General features: G+C 42.0%; 1 protein-coding gene and 1 pseudogene across 1 annotated transcript in view; both read right to left on the reverse strand.

Moving 5' to 3' along the window:
* UBE3D (ubiquitin protein ligase E3D) overlaps positions 1–15,892 on the reverse strand; it is a 162,391-nt gene that overhangs the window by 9,029 nt on the left and 137,470 nt on the right. The gene's annotated exons all lie outside the window — the stretch shown is intronic.
* Positions 8,798–15,892, reverse strand: part of LOC115854800 (cytosol aminopeptidase-like) — a 29,111-nt pseudogene continuing 22,016 nt past the window's right edge.

Raw genomic sequence — 15,892 nt, forward strand, 5'->3', positions numbered from 1 at the left:
TGGCTAATATATCACTGTGATCCCATTTTCCTCAGTGGAATGACCTGAGTAAGCTGGTAAGTTAATTTTGGAATGAGTCCCGAAGCAGACGGCTACAGTGAGACACAACACCGTTATATTTAACACGGGTTGGGCTGACAGTCTGGCATAAAATGCTTAGGTTACACATAACAGCACCTGAAATCTTAGCTTGTATATGAAGTACTTATTCTAAATAGTCCACTAAGCACAATTTTTTGTTTTTTTTATTGCCCTGGAGTAAATAACGAGAAAAAATTCTGGCATTTTTAAAACCCAGAATTGCTATAACAAATTTCCCAGACACATAAGAGGCACTGGACAAAGATTTTTTTCAGACTGAATACATTAGATTATAACTCTAATTTTAATCTTAAAATTAACAGTATCTTACAAAAGATTTGGAGAAAGAGGAAAACAGAGAGCGTCTGTTTGTTTCTTGTAATTTGGTTAACTGTGAATTCACGTCCTTTTTTTTTAACCTACCAACAGAGACTTAATTTTTTTAATAGTTTGTATAAGCCCTTTAGTAAATGTTAATATGTTTTTTACGCAGTGAAGAAATTAAGTGCATTATTTTTTTCCTGTTTCCCCAAAGACTCTAATATTATTACTATGTGGGTCTATTTCCATATGGTTTTAAGATGCATTTTTCTCATATTGATTATCACATGTGCATATTTTTTATATCATAATAAACATTTTTAGGTGCTGCTCAGTAAGTCTTTATTCTTATTTTAATAGCTGCAAAACAGTCCATCATAACAATCTATTACAAATTTAAGTTGTTCCCAGGTTTGTTAATATCAAAAGTAATAATGGGGCTTCCCTGGTGGCGCAGTGGTTGGGAGTCCGCCTGCCAATGAGGGGGACACGGGTTCGTGCCCCGGTCTGGGAAGATCCCACATGCCGCGGAGCGGCTGGGCCCGTGAGCCATGGGCGCTGAGCCTGCGCGTCCGGAGACTGTGCTCCGCAACGGGAGAGGCCACAACACTGAGAGGCCCACGTACCGCAAAAAAAAAAAAAAAAAAAAAAAAGTAATAATGAAGTAGTTACTATCGTGTTTATAATTTTTTTCAATTTTTAGAATATTCCCTTAGGATAGAGTCCCAGAAATGAGATTATTAGATTGAAATGTATGAGTATTAATCTAATTTGATACATATTTTTTCCAATGAGCTGTACCAACTGGTAATGCCACCAGCATCCTATCTTTTTTTAAAAAAATTAGTACTAATTTAATAAAAGGAAATGACATCTCATGCTCTTTGAATTTATTTAATTGCTATGAGTTTAAACATTCTCCCAAACGTTTGTTTAATAACATTCTCCCAAACGTTTGTTTAATAAACATTCTCCCAAACGTTTGTTTCTTGTAATTTGGTTAATCGTGAATTCACATCCTTTTTTTTAACCTACCAACAGGGGGCTTAATGTTTTTAATAGTTTGTATAAGCCCTTTAGTAAATGTTAATATGTTTTCTATGCAGTGAAGAAATTAAGTGCCAGGCAGCATCCCATTAAATCTTTATAAAATCCACTTGAATTAAATATCTAATTTAATTGTCTCTGGATTATAAATGAGGAACTGAGGTTCAGAGAAGCTGAGTAACTTCTGCTCACTGCTATAAGCTAGTAACAAGGCTGGGTGTGCAATCGGGTCTTTGTTTCTGAGCCTAGTATTCATTCCATCATCAAAGCTCCCTTCCATCTAATTATGGTGAGAGATAATTGCAAGTAACTTTAGTTGAAGAAAGAATCCATTATATTCCAATTTTAAAACAGATTTAGTAGCAGTTGAAATGATGCAGTCGCTCTTATTTGTTAAGCAGAAAGCAGATTACTTCTTTACGGTTAGATGTAAGGAGGAGAAAGAAAAAGAAGAGCAAATTCAAGCCCTTCCTGTAAAGACAAAATAATTCCTTGATTCTAAGAGGAAAGCTTCCGGCAAGTGAGGAGAGCCTGCAGGATAAATGAGAAACCAGCCTGAAACCTCAGAAAGGAATTTTTGTCTGTAAGTTTAGCAAGCAGGATAAGTTACATTGGCATAGTTTAGTCAGTTCAGTAGAAAAGATTATGACTTGGAATAATCAAACAACAGTTAAGGCCTAGTGAGAAATGGATCACATTGGAACCAGATGCTTATTTTCTTTAGCCGCTTATTCCTTAGACATTACTTTGAAAATATAATATTAAAGATACATGAATCTTTAAAAAGGAAAGCATGCTAATATATCCATTTTTAAATAAATACCATTTATTTCTTAAGCCTGTTATTTGCAGTTGCTGGAAATAGGGCTCATAAAACTGTAATTTCTTTATTTTAAAGGAGGAGCATGAGGATGTCATAACTACAAAATGAAACAATAGTAAATGAGTGTGGAAGGGAGCACAATGAAGAGGATAATGCTTTGTGATTTTTTTTTTTCCCTTTTTGCTTGGAAAGTAAAGAGGGGCTCTTGTATATAAAACTGTTGGTGGAGTGTCTCCAAGTTAAGAACAACTCAGTGTATGGGAACAGAAAAGGGCACATACTCATCAAGGGCTCCCAGGGTTCAAAGTGGTAAGTTTTACACCTGCCATTCTAAGCTCCACGAGAAGCCAGAGGAAATCAGGTAGACACGAGGAGAGTGCAGACTGGTGAAGTCTAACTGATGTGGAAAGCTGGAGACAGAGTACATGAAGCTGAGAAGTAAAGACAGATTGGTGTGAGAAGGTGGTACTCTGTACAGAGAGCAAAGATTCGGACCAAGGGAAAGATGAGACTGAATCCCTTCCCTGACTCCTCCAAGCTGAGAGCCTCCTCTCCCTCCAGTTCTGCCCACCGGTGGCCGTGGGGACTAGTGACAAAGGACATCAATGGCCTGGCAGGCCCTGGAATGGACAAGACCTCAAAAACTGAAAGAGACGATTATTATTATTATAACTAGATGTTAATGTTTTATGTATTTTAAATATTGCTACAGATGCTGTTCATGAATAAATTCTTCTCTGCTGTTCATGAATAAATTCATGCTTCTTTAATTATTTTTAAAGGAAGAAGCACAATTGGCTGATTGTGTATAAAAAACCTCCAAGGCTTACATAAGGCTTTCTCTCGCTTATACTATCCTATGACAATAGTATCTACCAGGGACAGGGACTGACATTGCACACATTACGTCTGAAGAAAAAACTGCAAACCTATAATGTCTGCACACGGAAGAATATAGATGGCTTAGTGTAAAATATCACCAGCTACTAGAAAAATAACTCTGAGCCCAGAGGCCACTGACAGGATTGTGTAGAGAGGGTGTGTGTGACGGAAAGCACTCCAAGTGGTTCAAACCAGCACATCCTTGGTTAGAGATATAATTCATTCCATGGAAATTCAGTTCTGAACCCAGGATTATTGACTAAGCCATGGGTGTTTAATACATGAAACTATCTGGCTGAATTTACCAATAATTAGGCTTCTCCCCAATATATCCAACTTATAACATTAACTAGAAAGAAGAGTCTGACTGATTATTCATCGAGGCACTCTGTAAAGCAGCGGGAGTGAATGGATGGACCTAAACATGACTTATAACCACTCATCATTAGTGGACTGGACTCTTCTGGCTTCTGGGGCATTGAATACTTGGAGATGACGAATGCTCAACTATATTTTGTTGGGAAATACCAGTAACCTTTAAAATCAGCTAATTGCCTTCAAATGCTGGCCTTCAGAGTTCACCATGCCAGCTTTCCACAGAAATGCACGTTCTATGAGATGGCATCACAGATTGACTGAAGAACTTGCATACTTAAGCATACTTCAATCAAGTAACAGCTGGCACAATTTATAGCTGAAAGAGGCTTCCTGGCTTTAGGAGAAAGACTGTATGTCATTTCCAGAGGCAACACAGTCAGGTTACCCAACCTCCGTGCCTGAGTTTCTTCATCTGTAAGATGGGGCTTCTCTCTTCTTCTGGTGGGTCAAGGATGGTAGGAGATACTGTGATGTCTGTGACTGGCCCCAAGGAGGTCCTCTCTTCCCCACACGGATGATGGGGAAAGCTTATTCAGCCAAAAGCCTCCCTCCCCCTACCTAAATGGGGTCTGAACATCATGACTCACTGAGCTGCAAAATGAACATCAAATATCTACGGGTCTTTTACGACAAAGTGCGAAATAATTTTTTCAGGATTAGAGAGGTTCTGAGATGAGACCCAGAAACAATTTTGATCTGAGGAGAGGAAGGACTGGGAAGCCATGAGAAAATAATGTCCTACATTCTGATGGGAAGTGGAGAAAATTTTGAAACTCATATATTGTTTCAGGTGTCTTTAACTCACCTAAATTGCTAAAAGGTGGTGAGCATAACCAAGTATTCCACAGTCTGCTGTGTTCTCAGAACTATTCCATTTGGTATTTTTAAAGACAAGACCTATAAACACTTGAAAAATGTTCTCTATTTTCTACTGGTTTAGGGGTGAAAAAATTTTCTTTGAAAAGAAAAAATGTATTTTTTAAAATTCCCCCGAATTTTCTTTGAGGTCATCTTTCTAAAGTATGAGAAATGAATGGAAAAGGAGAGTGGGCCCAGTTGGGGGTCCCTCAGTAAGGGTTTGGGGACAACCAAGACCCCACATAAGTGTGCACGATCTCACTCCTTTTCTCGAGAACCCTTGGTTCATAACATTAGTATGAAGCAAATGTGGAGAGAAAAATGTTGGGGACTGGTTACATCAGCGAGTTACTATCTTTTCATTTTGACAAACTTATGAACAAACCCATCAAGACAGGGCACCTCTTTGTAATGTACAAAAAATATTGAATCACTATGTTGTACGCCTGAAACTAGTATAATATTGTAAGTCAATTTTACTTCAATTAATAAAAAAAGACAGGGCTCTTCACTCAAGTCCCACCACCCCCAGCAGTCACCTCTCCCTGTTCAAACTTCTGCCGGTTAATCCACGACACCAACAATCTGCGGGGCACTTGGCTGTTTTTTGTTTGTTTTTAACTTATAAAAGATTTCAAATATTAACATATTCTCTAGTCAACAGAATAGTATAATAAAATCACAAATATTACCCAGAAACAATAATTACCAACTCATGGCCATTTTGTTTCATCCAAAGCCCTGCCACAGAACTCTTTTGAAGCAAATCCCAGACCTATTATTTTGTATATAATTCAGTGTGTGTCTCTGAAAGAGAAGGACTGGGATAAAAATAAAACCACAATGCCATGACCACATCTAAAACATTAATAATAATTCCTTAACATAATCAAATATCCATTCAGTGATCAAGTTTCCCCAACTAGCTCATAAAATTTTTGAACAGCTGGTGTTTGTTCAAATCAGAATCGAAACATGTCTAAGTAGTGTTACAATGGATTCATACGTCTTTTGAGTTTCTTTTAAATCATGAGTTCCTCTTCTCTTTTTTCTCCCTTTGATTTTTATGTTTTGAAGAGATCAGATCTTTCGTCTGCCGGGTTTTCCATAGACTGGAACGTGGTGAGTGTTTTTTGTTTGTGTTTTTAGTGTCACTATAAACTCATGGATTTAAAATACATCTGATACGCTTTAATCTACTACAGTCTTTATTTGTATTAATGCTCACATCATCCCATCTTTGTTAGCGAGAATCTCTTCAACTCAGAGCCTAAGTCCTGAGGACATGATCTTAGTAGTTTATATTGGTTTTTTGTTTGTTGGTTGGGTTGGTTGGTTGGTTTGCTTTCTGGTAGGATGGGACTCAGCCTCATCTTATCTCAGACATGGAATCAGCCATTCTCCGGAGAAGCCTAGGTCCTTCAGTGAGGAATGGTATTTGGAGATAAGAACTTGAGCGCCTTACTGCTTCAAAAAGTTCCTTGGACACGTTACCTCATGTGTACGCATATACACCCGCTACCCACCTCTGGGGGCCACCATGTTCCCTTTTCAAAGTGCACTCAGACCCTATTCAGAAACCAGGTCCTCAACTACTCAGAGATGAACCTTTTTGTCTGGTTACCTAAGGAGGACAGGTTAGAAAAATACCACCTTAGCAACAGAGAGAGAAACTGAAACCAAGGAAAGATCATGAGGCCCTTCCTTTTCCACTGGAACTGAAAGGAAATAGTTAAGTTCTGTTATCAGAACTTAGATGGAAAAAGGAATCTTTCTAGATAGAGAACTTAATTTTTTTTTTTTTTAACTAGGTAAAGACCTTCCTGTATGAGTAAAAGAAAAATGCTTCCAGAAAAAGGCTGATCAAGGAGGTCCCTTGGGCATGGAATGATAAAGGTGCCTTGCATGGACAGGTCCCTGCTGTTAATTTGTTTGTCAAAGCTGTGGAAGAATGAGGGGGGCGGGGAACGGTCACTCCGTGGAGTCTGAGCACTGGAAGTCCGTCCCAAAGACAATAAAAGTCGTTTTGTAAACTTGTCTGGCTAATTAGGAAGAGTATTTCTGCCCTCACTAAAGGAAAATACCCTATAACCCTCACAGTATGTCTGGAACAGAGAAAAAAAATGAAAAAATGGAAGGGCACGCGTCACAGTAATTTTGATAATTTAGAGCAAACGTATTCAGATGGCAAAATGTTTCCCAGCCCCTCAGCAGCAGGAGCAGGTTCCCGTAAAACCTGAACCTATTATCGGCGGTGGGGTCTGGGGGGAGTGTAACGGGGACTCCTCCAAATCAACCATAAAAAGCCTTACAACAGACACTTCACAAAAGAATGTAAATAACCAAAGAGCACCAGGGAGATGCAAATAAAAATCATAATGAGATGCCCACCAGAATAGCTACAATAAAAACCACTGGCAGCACCAAATGATGACGCTGTTGATGATGATACGGAACAACGGCAATGCTCGTACGCAGTTGCTGGGAGTGTAAAATGGCATAACCACTTTGCAGAAGCGTCTGGCGGTTTCTTAAAAGTTAAACGCACGTTTACCCTACAACCCGGCAATTCCACTCCTAGATATCTACTGAGAGAAATGAAAACATGTCCACAAAGAGCCTTTATCAGACTGTTCACAGCAACCTTATCAAAATAGCCCTCAATCAGAAACAGCCCAGGTATCCATCAAGAGCAGGATGTATTAACAAATTGTGGTTTTTTCATACAATGGACCACTATTGTGCAATAAAAAGAAGAGTGAGCCACGGATAAATGCAATAATGTGGATAAACTGCAAACACATCATGTTAAGTAAAAGAGACTAGACCAAAAAAAAAGAGTATACACTATACGATTTAATGTATACAAAGTCCAAATATAGGCAAAATGAATCTATGATGATAGAAATGAGAGACACTGGTTTCGGGGGAGGGAGGATGAATAAAAAGGCCTGAAGGGAACTTTCTGGAGGAATGGATATGATCTGTATCTTCTTTCTGGATGGGAGTTACATGGGTGTATGTACAGCAGTGGTTCTCAACCACGGGTGGTTTTGCTACCCAGGGGACATGTGGCAACGCCTGGAGACACTTTTGATTGTCACCCCCCAGGAGGGGATGCTACTGGCGTTTAGTGACTAGAGGCCACGGATTAACAGACAGCTCCCTACAAGAAAGAATTATCTATTCCAAAATATCAACGGTGCCAAGGCTGAGAAACCTAGTGTATATACAGTGGTCAAAACTCATCAAACTGAACAACTAAAATCTCCACATCCTATTGAATGTTAATTATCACCAAAAGAAAGAAAGAAAAAAGAGCTCAATAACCTCTCTCCTCACCCCAAAATATAGGTGCAGGATGAGACTGGGGGAAAAAAAAGTTCACATTTCAATTCTGTGAGTTCAACTGCTCAAAAAACATATTTCAATATCGAAATCATGCTCAGTTAATGTTGATTGAAATTTTAAAATCTTGGGCAAACTTCCAGTTCCGCATGTAAGGAGCTTGGAAGTTGCCATTCCATCCTAACAAGTAAAAAGCTGAACAGACTGAAAAATCAACAGCTCTTGGATCCGTAAGGGAGAGGAGGACACAGGGCAAACCGAGACTGGAGAGACAGGACAAGGCCGGGATTCAAGGCTTACTGGAGGAGAGGTTTACTAGAGGGAGCCGCAGCCAAGGTAGGAAACCTGGGCTGTAATCGACAAACCGCTGGACGCTCAGTGTGCACCGGTCTGAGAGTGAAAAACTGCAAGGGGATCCAGTCATGATGGGTCCCACCGTTGTGTGAGATTTACCTCCAGAGGCTCGACCCAGGTTCTCACAGTAAATATGGGAGAAGAATCCCCTTGAGCTTCCAGAGAGGGGAGGGGAAAAGGAACCATTTTGAAATATGCCAGAGTCCTCCGCTCTTAACAAGGTTTGCCCTCGGGGGGCGGGCGGGGCGACAACTAGTTAACCAGTATCTAACCTGCTGGGCGTTATTAGAGCCTAACTGACCTGGGGAAAGGACAATGACCAACTCCAGCCCAATCTGGCCGTCCCGTACCACCGAAGGGGGGAGAAAAAAAATTAAAACTTGATATAAAAACGTCCAAAAAAATTATACCGGGGGAAAGATGGACGGAGTATGGGCAGTCCTCTCCACAACTCTCCCTTCAAACACACCCTTCCTATCTCCCCTCTCCCACTGGTAAAACTCACACCGTGGGCTGCTCCACTTAAAACTTCCTGAAGGAATTACATTTGGGCCTCTGGGAAATGTTGATATGGTTGTGCACAGACAGCCCTGGGTGATAAAAACAGTGGGGGGCAGGGAGCCCGCCTGGCCCTTCAGCCTCAGCATCTAATCACCCAACCCAGACTCCACGCTCTTCCCGCCCATGGTTCTGAGCTCACGAACGTCACGGGACGCAGCGGCAGGGCGAGCCAGGCGTGGAGCTGGGTGAGGGCTTCCCGCCATCGCACAGGTCACAGTAACAAGCTGCCAGCTGATTTCCACGGTTCTCCCTGAATCTCAGGAAATTTCTGGTACAAAGTAAAAAGTTGTGCTTAAGTGGAAAAAGAAATGGATCCGGAAACGCTATGCGTAAACTAGTTTATGGTACGGGTGCCGTTACCTCTGATGTTTGTAGAAAACAAGCAGCTCATGACTCAGGTTACTAAAGTTGAATTTCAAAAACATTTTTTCCCTCGGGGGGAGTCTGAACTGTATACAATTAGCCTTCGTGCCAGTGAGTTTCATTCCCTACTGCTTACAGTAGCACCCAGAATACATTTTACACTGAAGTCTGGAGGCAGCCCTGAGTCGGCTGTGCACCTGTACACCTAAGCCAATCAAGAGACAGATTACTCAGAAATGCCTCTGGTGGAGATGCTGCAGAGCTCCTTCAACATTCTGGCCTTCTCCCAGACCAAGAACTTTTCCCTCAAGTTTGAATTAACTGACTTTTAACACAAGCATGCACGTCTACTTCCCTTCCCTTTATGCAGGAGGAAGTAGCTGCTTCGACTTCTGGCCGGGCGAACGAGAACTCCAAGTTGCAAAAACCGCCCTCAAAGACTGTATCCCTCGCTCACTCTCAGAAGCCTGAAGTTCTGTGCTTGTCTCTAACCTCCGCGTTGATTCTCCAGGAGGCGAGCTCTCTAAGCAATAAAGCCCATTAGCTAAATTCTTTTGGAAACCTGACAACCTCACACTGAGCCCTGGTTCCTGTGAGCACATCTGCTGCCCAGCAGGGGAGTGAAATTGGATGTGTTTTAGACGCACATCTAAAGAGAGTTTTAGACGTGGTAGGTGGTGGACAAGAAAGGCACCTTTACACTTTGGCCACCATCTCTGGCCTATTCAAATACTCCAGCTTTACCATCATCCATTCAATACTTGAACTGCTGATTCCAGGGAGCTACTTCGTAGGGCGGGATTCACAAAAGAGACAAAGCCCCAGTGATGTTTAATTCCCAAACCTTGCATGCAACACAGCTCCATGGAATGTTCAACAGCCCTTGCCCATGCACAGGGACACTGGGGGTGGGGGTGGGGGGAGGGAGACGGGGGAGGACCACATGCCTCTTCTTGCTGACACTTGGTGTTCGTTTTCCCAGTAAAAACCATTTTTATCCACCCACCCTCCACCCCATAAAAGGCAAACCTGCAATGTGGGATAGTAATGTCTTATCTAAATTTCTGTCTATCCCTCCATGGGGTCTTGCACGCAGGAGGCTTTCAATAAATATTTGTTGGCTGAAATGAATAAATGATGGAATTAATGAGTTATGTAACTAGATTCCAGGCTAAGTTCTTTTCTATGGAGGTGTCAAAAAAAAAATGTTTAATAGGATGGAGCTAAAAACAGAGTGGGAATTTTGATATTTTCAACTCTAACGCTTCCATGCTACTGGGCAAAGCCTCACCCTGGCCGAAATGGGACTTGGCTTAGAAAACATTGCTTACAGCTTTGCCCAGCACTGCTTCACAGCCTCAAGGTTGAGACCGAGGGGCAGAGACCCTCACTGCCCTTCCCAGCTCTGTGAAGAGGTAACTATCAGAAGGTAGGGGCCTGGGGATTCCGTGGTGATTTTGCTTCCTACAAAGGTTGCTTGTTGGGGTAACGTAAGAATCCAAGAATTAGAATGGGGTGATAACCATTTTCATGATGAAAACACAAACTTAAAGACAACCTCAATCATCCAGTGATTTAAAATGTAGAAACTCAGTCGGGTGGTGACATTGACAAGGTGAAAGTGTTCCCAGTGTGATTCTGAACACTGAGGCACCGTCTGGGTCTTAACAATGACCATGAGGCCCTACTGTATAGCACAGGGAACCCTTCTCCATACTCTGTAATGACCTACATGGGAAAAGAATCTAAAACAGAGTGGATATATGTATATGTATAACTGATTCACTTTGCTGTACAGAAGAAACTAACACAACATTGTAAATCCACTCTACTCCAATAAAATTAAGACAAACAAACAAAAAACAATGATCGTGGCTCACCAAGCTTACATGGGTTTGCTTTCCATGCACATTTTGTGTCATCCTCGTCTAACTCGAAAGATCTAATCCCACAAGATCACCTCTAATTAGTGATGATGCACTCTTAGAAGACAAATATAGACACCAGAGGGGATGCATCAGCGGTCTTAAAATAATTAATGCTTATCCTCACAAGGCCACCTACACCAAGGCACTTGGGAACAGTTCACCATAGCCATGTCATAGAAGGATGGCAAAATCATTTTTCTTACCTGCAGAAGTAGGTCACAGCAAGAGCCTTTGGCAAAGGAACCCGAGTGGACACTGAATGGGTTTTGTGACACAATCTTTTCATTTTTCATCTCAATGCAAGACTTAATCGTTGGTTCACTGTACTCGCTAATCATCCCCCTCCATGGTAACAGGACCGGAACGAGGCTTGGAAGTGCAGTATTTGGGGACACAGTGAAAAGCCCCATTACCAGAATACTGCTGCTACATTGAATAACCAGAGCTCAAGCATTTCAGGCAGCCACTGGGTTTTGTTGTTTTATTTCCAATGATATGAAAATAAAACCAATCATCATAAACCAGCACACCCATCCGGAGTCTGAGCTAGGCAGTCCAGAAGCACAGAGGCTAACGGTTACAGCATTTCACACAGAAACCTTTTCAACTCCGCATACAGCCCCCATGTGGGACATTTTATTTCTTTTGAGACTTCTATTTAAACTCAACCATTCAGACTTTCCAAAAACAACGTGAGTTATGTGCATTTCACTAGTGCTACTGCCTTCTGAATAATGAATGCCTTTCTCAGTGAGGATGAAGGAGGTAGAGAAAAGAGGTAGACAGTAGCAAGAAGGGGAACCATGACATTCGCAAGTACTGTGTGATCTCAGGAAACCTCATCAGAGGGGCTGAAACGCACCTCATCTAAAGCTTTGTCCTGCCATCCCTCAGAAAGGCTCAACCTGCTTCCTGTACCAGCAGCTTCTCCCTGGCGAATGCTGTGTCTCCTGACCATCAGGCACGTGTGTTCGGACTAACTGACGGTGGACTTTCTTCCTGGGGCACGGACAAACTGTCTCTAGGACACCAGGCTTCTCTGCTAACTCTGTGGTCTTATCAACCTACCTTTTTTCTTTTTTTTTTTTAATTGAAGTATAGATGATGTACAATATTATGAAAGTTGCAGGTGTACAATATACTGACTCACAATTTTTAAAGGCTATATCCCATTTATAGTTATTATAAAATATTGGCTATATTCCCTGTGTTGTAAATATATCCGTGTAGCTTATTTTATACAGAATAGTTTGTACCTGTTAATCCCCTCCCCCTATATCACCCCTCCCCCCACTGGTAACCACTAGTTTGTTCTCTGTATCTGTGAGTCTGCCTCGTTTTTGTTATATTCACCATGTTGTTGTATTTTTACCTGTCTTTAAAGGGATGTGCTCTGAAGTTCTGGTAAGGGCTAGAACCCATTCTCTGGCTCCAATTCAGAGTTACTCATTTCGTACAGTCCTTCCTCCCCGCCCCCCCAAAATGCACTAAAAAGCTTTCCTCTGTCCTTTTTCTCCCCCTTACTTTCTTCTTGCTCAGAGCAATCCTATTTCATTTTTCACAGAATACGATTTTCTGTGTTCGCTTTATCATTTTTACCCCCTCAGTGTCATTAATGACCTTCGCGCTATTAATAACCTTCAGTTATTCTATGGTTTTTCCTTCCACCTTCATCCTTATTTTGCCCCCATTTCAGAGCTGAAGGACAACTGTACAATGAGTAAATTTTAAAGTTGTGTCACGGTTCCCCTAGGGACAGTCTCCTTCCTTGCGCTATTAAGTTGGAAAATGGCTTTTTAGAAAAAAATCAAGGTTTTTGTCACAGAGCAGGTGCAATCATTACAATGTGAAATTAGTCCTTTTTCCAGTGAAAGTGGTGCAATACTTTACTTGTAACTGCACAAAGGGATTTAGGAAATGGAATATAAAAAAAAACCTATCAAGAGCTTTAGAGGGTTATGTGCAAAGTTATATGATATTTTGTTCATGCAATATAGACAATAAAGCCATGCCGCTGTGGAATGCCAAAGTTTTGCTTTCTGGATTCACCAATGCGAAATCAGTTCATTTAAACTTTGGAGAATGACCTGCTTTTCATTCATGCACACATCCATGTCGTCTCTGTTCCCCATGTTCACTGGGCTCCTCCAATGTGCCAGGCAGGGTGATGAATTTTAAAAAAGCAAAAGAACAAAAAGAAATCTTTTTTATCCTGAAAAGCATGTCGACGGTTATCCCCTATTCTAGGCAAGCCGCTCACTTCAAAAATTATCTCATAAGTTGTATGTACTTGCAGAAAATGAGGCGGCACGGTAATAATAAACCTGCCTGCAAGCAGATTCACTGAGGCAGATGTGGTTTTACAGCACTCTGTAAAATCCATGACTGTTTCACTAGTTAATAACTGGCAGCCCAGTGGGCTTGGACCACAGTGGGAGAAAGGCAACCAGGCCTTGCTCTGTGGTTTGCTGCTTGTCTGGCTTTGACTTAGCCTCTCTGAGCCTCAGTTTCCTCCTGTGAAAAACAGGACCAGCTGCACCAGTTTCCAAAGAGTGGTTCTTAGGATTGACTGAGATAAAATCCACAAGGCTTCTATTACTGTGCCTGTCGCAAAGTCGATGCTCCATACATTACAGTTTTAGCAGCATCATTATGACTGGAGTTTACAGCAGGGCAGACATGACAGCCCTAAATCAAGGCATTCTTTTTTTCTCAGAAGGAGGATGACAGGGCTAATTTCAAGGAGGCAGAGAAGACAGGTTGAAAATTAGGGTCTCCCTCGTCCTAGCCCCACCCCACTTCTCTGAGTTGGGCACCTACGTACCCCAATTACTCATTATCTCCACGAATGCCCTTCTGCATCAGCACCCCAGTCACCGACCCCTCCCTTTCACCACGATCTTTTCCTCTATCTAGCACAAACTTATTGAGAGATAGCTTAACTCAGGGAAGTAGCTGACCACTTTACATGAGTCAAAGAAAAGGAAGAGGGGGCTTCCCCGGTGGCGCAGTGGTTGAGAGTCCGCCTAACGATGCAGGGGACGCGGGTTCGTGCCCCGGTCCGGGAAGATCCCACATGCCGCGGAGCGGCTGGGCCCGTGAGCCATGGCCGCTGAGCCTGCGCGTCTGGAGCCTGTGCTCCACAACGGGAGGGGCCACAACAGTGAGAGGCCCGTACCGCAAAAAAAAAAAAAAAAAGAAAGGGAAGAAAATAAATCAATTTTCTTTTTGTTTGTGATGGAGATGACAGAAGAGGTAAAGAAGGACACAGAGATAACTGGACTAAAAAAAATAAATAAATAAGGGACTTAATGATCCAAACTTAACACCAGAAACTGATGCTCGCTTGCGGAGAGGCCTATCGATTTCATGTGTTCGCCTCAATTTGGCTCACAAAACTATAGAACACTAGAGCTGGAAGAGATCTCAAAAATCATTCAGTCAAACCCCATCCTTTTAGAGCTAAAGAAACGGAGGCCCAAAGAAGTCTTATAAGATGTGTTGAAGGCAACCCAGCTCATCGCTGCAGACCTACAACTAGACTAGGTTTCTTACAGTTTCATTCCAAACAGAATTTCAAATGATTTGGGTGTAGTGTGTTTACGTGGTTGAGGTTATCCTATTTTGTCTCTGTTTGTTGCTATTGTCTTCACTTAGCATGAAAAAGATGTAGTCTGACTGGGTAAGTCTGGACTGGTGGGATTTACTTTAAGTGCCCAGTGATGGTGATGGAGTGGTCCGTGAATGCCCTGAGATTGCAGGCAGAATTATACGTGGATGGACATTTTTCTAGGAATAGGGTAAGAAGCTTTAACACGCTCTCAAAGGTGCCAGCGAGCAAAACAAAGTTAAGCGAGTGGACTAGGCAGAGAAGAGAGTGGTGAGCCCAGTGTTTCCACGCTCTGCAGGTAGGGTGCTTCCAGTGCGGACCTGGGGGGTGCGGGAGGGGTAGGGAGAAGCTGGCTGGCAGAGCAGACTCCGCCGTCCACCTTGGCGTCAAGCAGTGTGGCTTTACCTCCTACCTTCTTTCGAGATTCACGTTCTGCTCAGTTTGCTGAAAGAAAGCCTTCTGCTGCTGGGAGGAGGGAGACTGAAAACCACTGTTACAGCACGCCTATAAAATCTCAGCGAAGGTGTGAGCTCCTGTCCATAATAATTTACAGCATTCTGCCAAGAGCGCCCCTTCTCCTGACTGTCTCTGTTGCTGTTCTTTTTACTCTCATGTTTAACAATCAAGATGATAGATACCTCTTGCCTTCTCAACATCTTCATGAGTTCCTGCCGGTGGCAAGAAAATAAGGGCCAGGCATCGCAAGTGGCTAGAAAAAAAGAGCCTGAGTCCACCTTTTCTCATTCTGAGAGGATGATGGAAATTACTTTTTCTGTTTCTCTGGCATCTCACAGGCTGACCTGCGTCCCAAAGGCCTAGGTGCTGCTATAGATGCATCAGAATCCCTGAGGGATTGTCCACCTTTTTCTTTTTCTATCACCAGAGAAATGCTGTCCCCTCCATTTTTCTCAGACAATAAAGAGTTGAGGGCATATATTTACAAACAAGAAGTTTTAAGTTTTATAGCATGTTCATTAACTTGAATTATGGATGGGGAAAAATGAGAGCTAGTAAAAAGCAATAATGTTTAGAAAGCAATATATTTGGTCATTTTCACCCCAGATTAGAACTTCATGCCCCTAAGACACAAGTCTAGATAATGTTGTTTGTGTTGCATTAACCTTAAGCTATAATAGGGCAAGAGCAGATTACAGGAGATCACAACAAAATAGTTATAACATTAGCAGCAGCTAGCAGGAATACTGTGGCAAGCAATCACTCTTAAAGATTCAGTTATAAACACCAGGATCACGGTCTGGGCCTGTGTGAGTTTCTACGATATTCGAGTACAAATATATGACTTCAAAAATAAGTATCATACTGAAAACTGACCACCCG

This window comes from Globicephala melas, chromosome 14, assembly GCF_963455315.2.
Source record: "Globicephala melas chromosome 14, mGloMel1.2, whole genome shotgun sequence".
Classification (NCBI taxonomy): Eukaryota; Metazoa; Chordata; class Mammalia; order Artiodactyla; family Delphinidae; genus Globicephala; species Globicephala melas.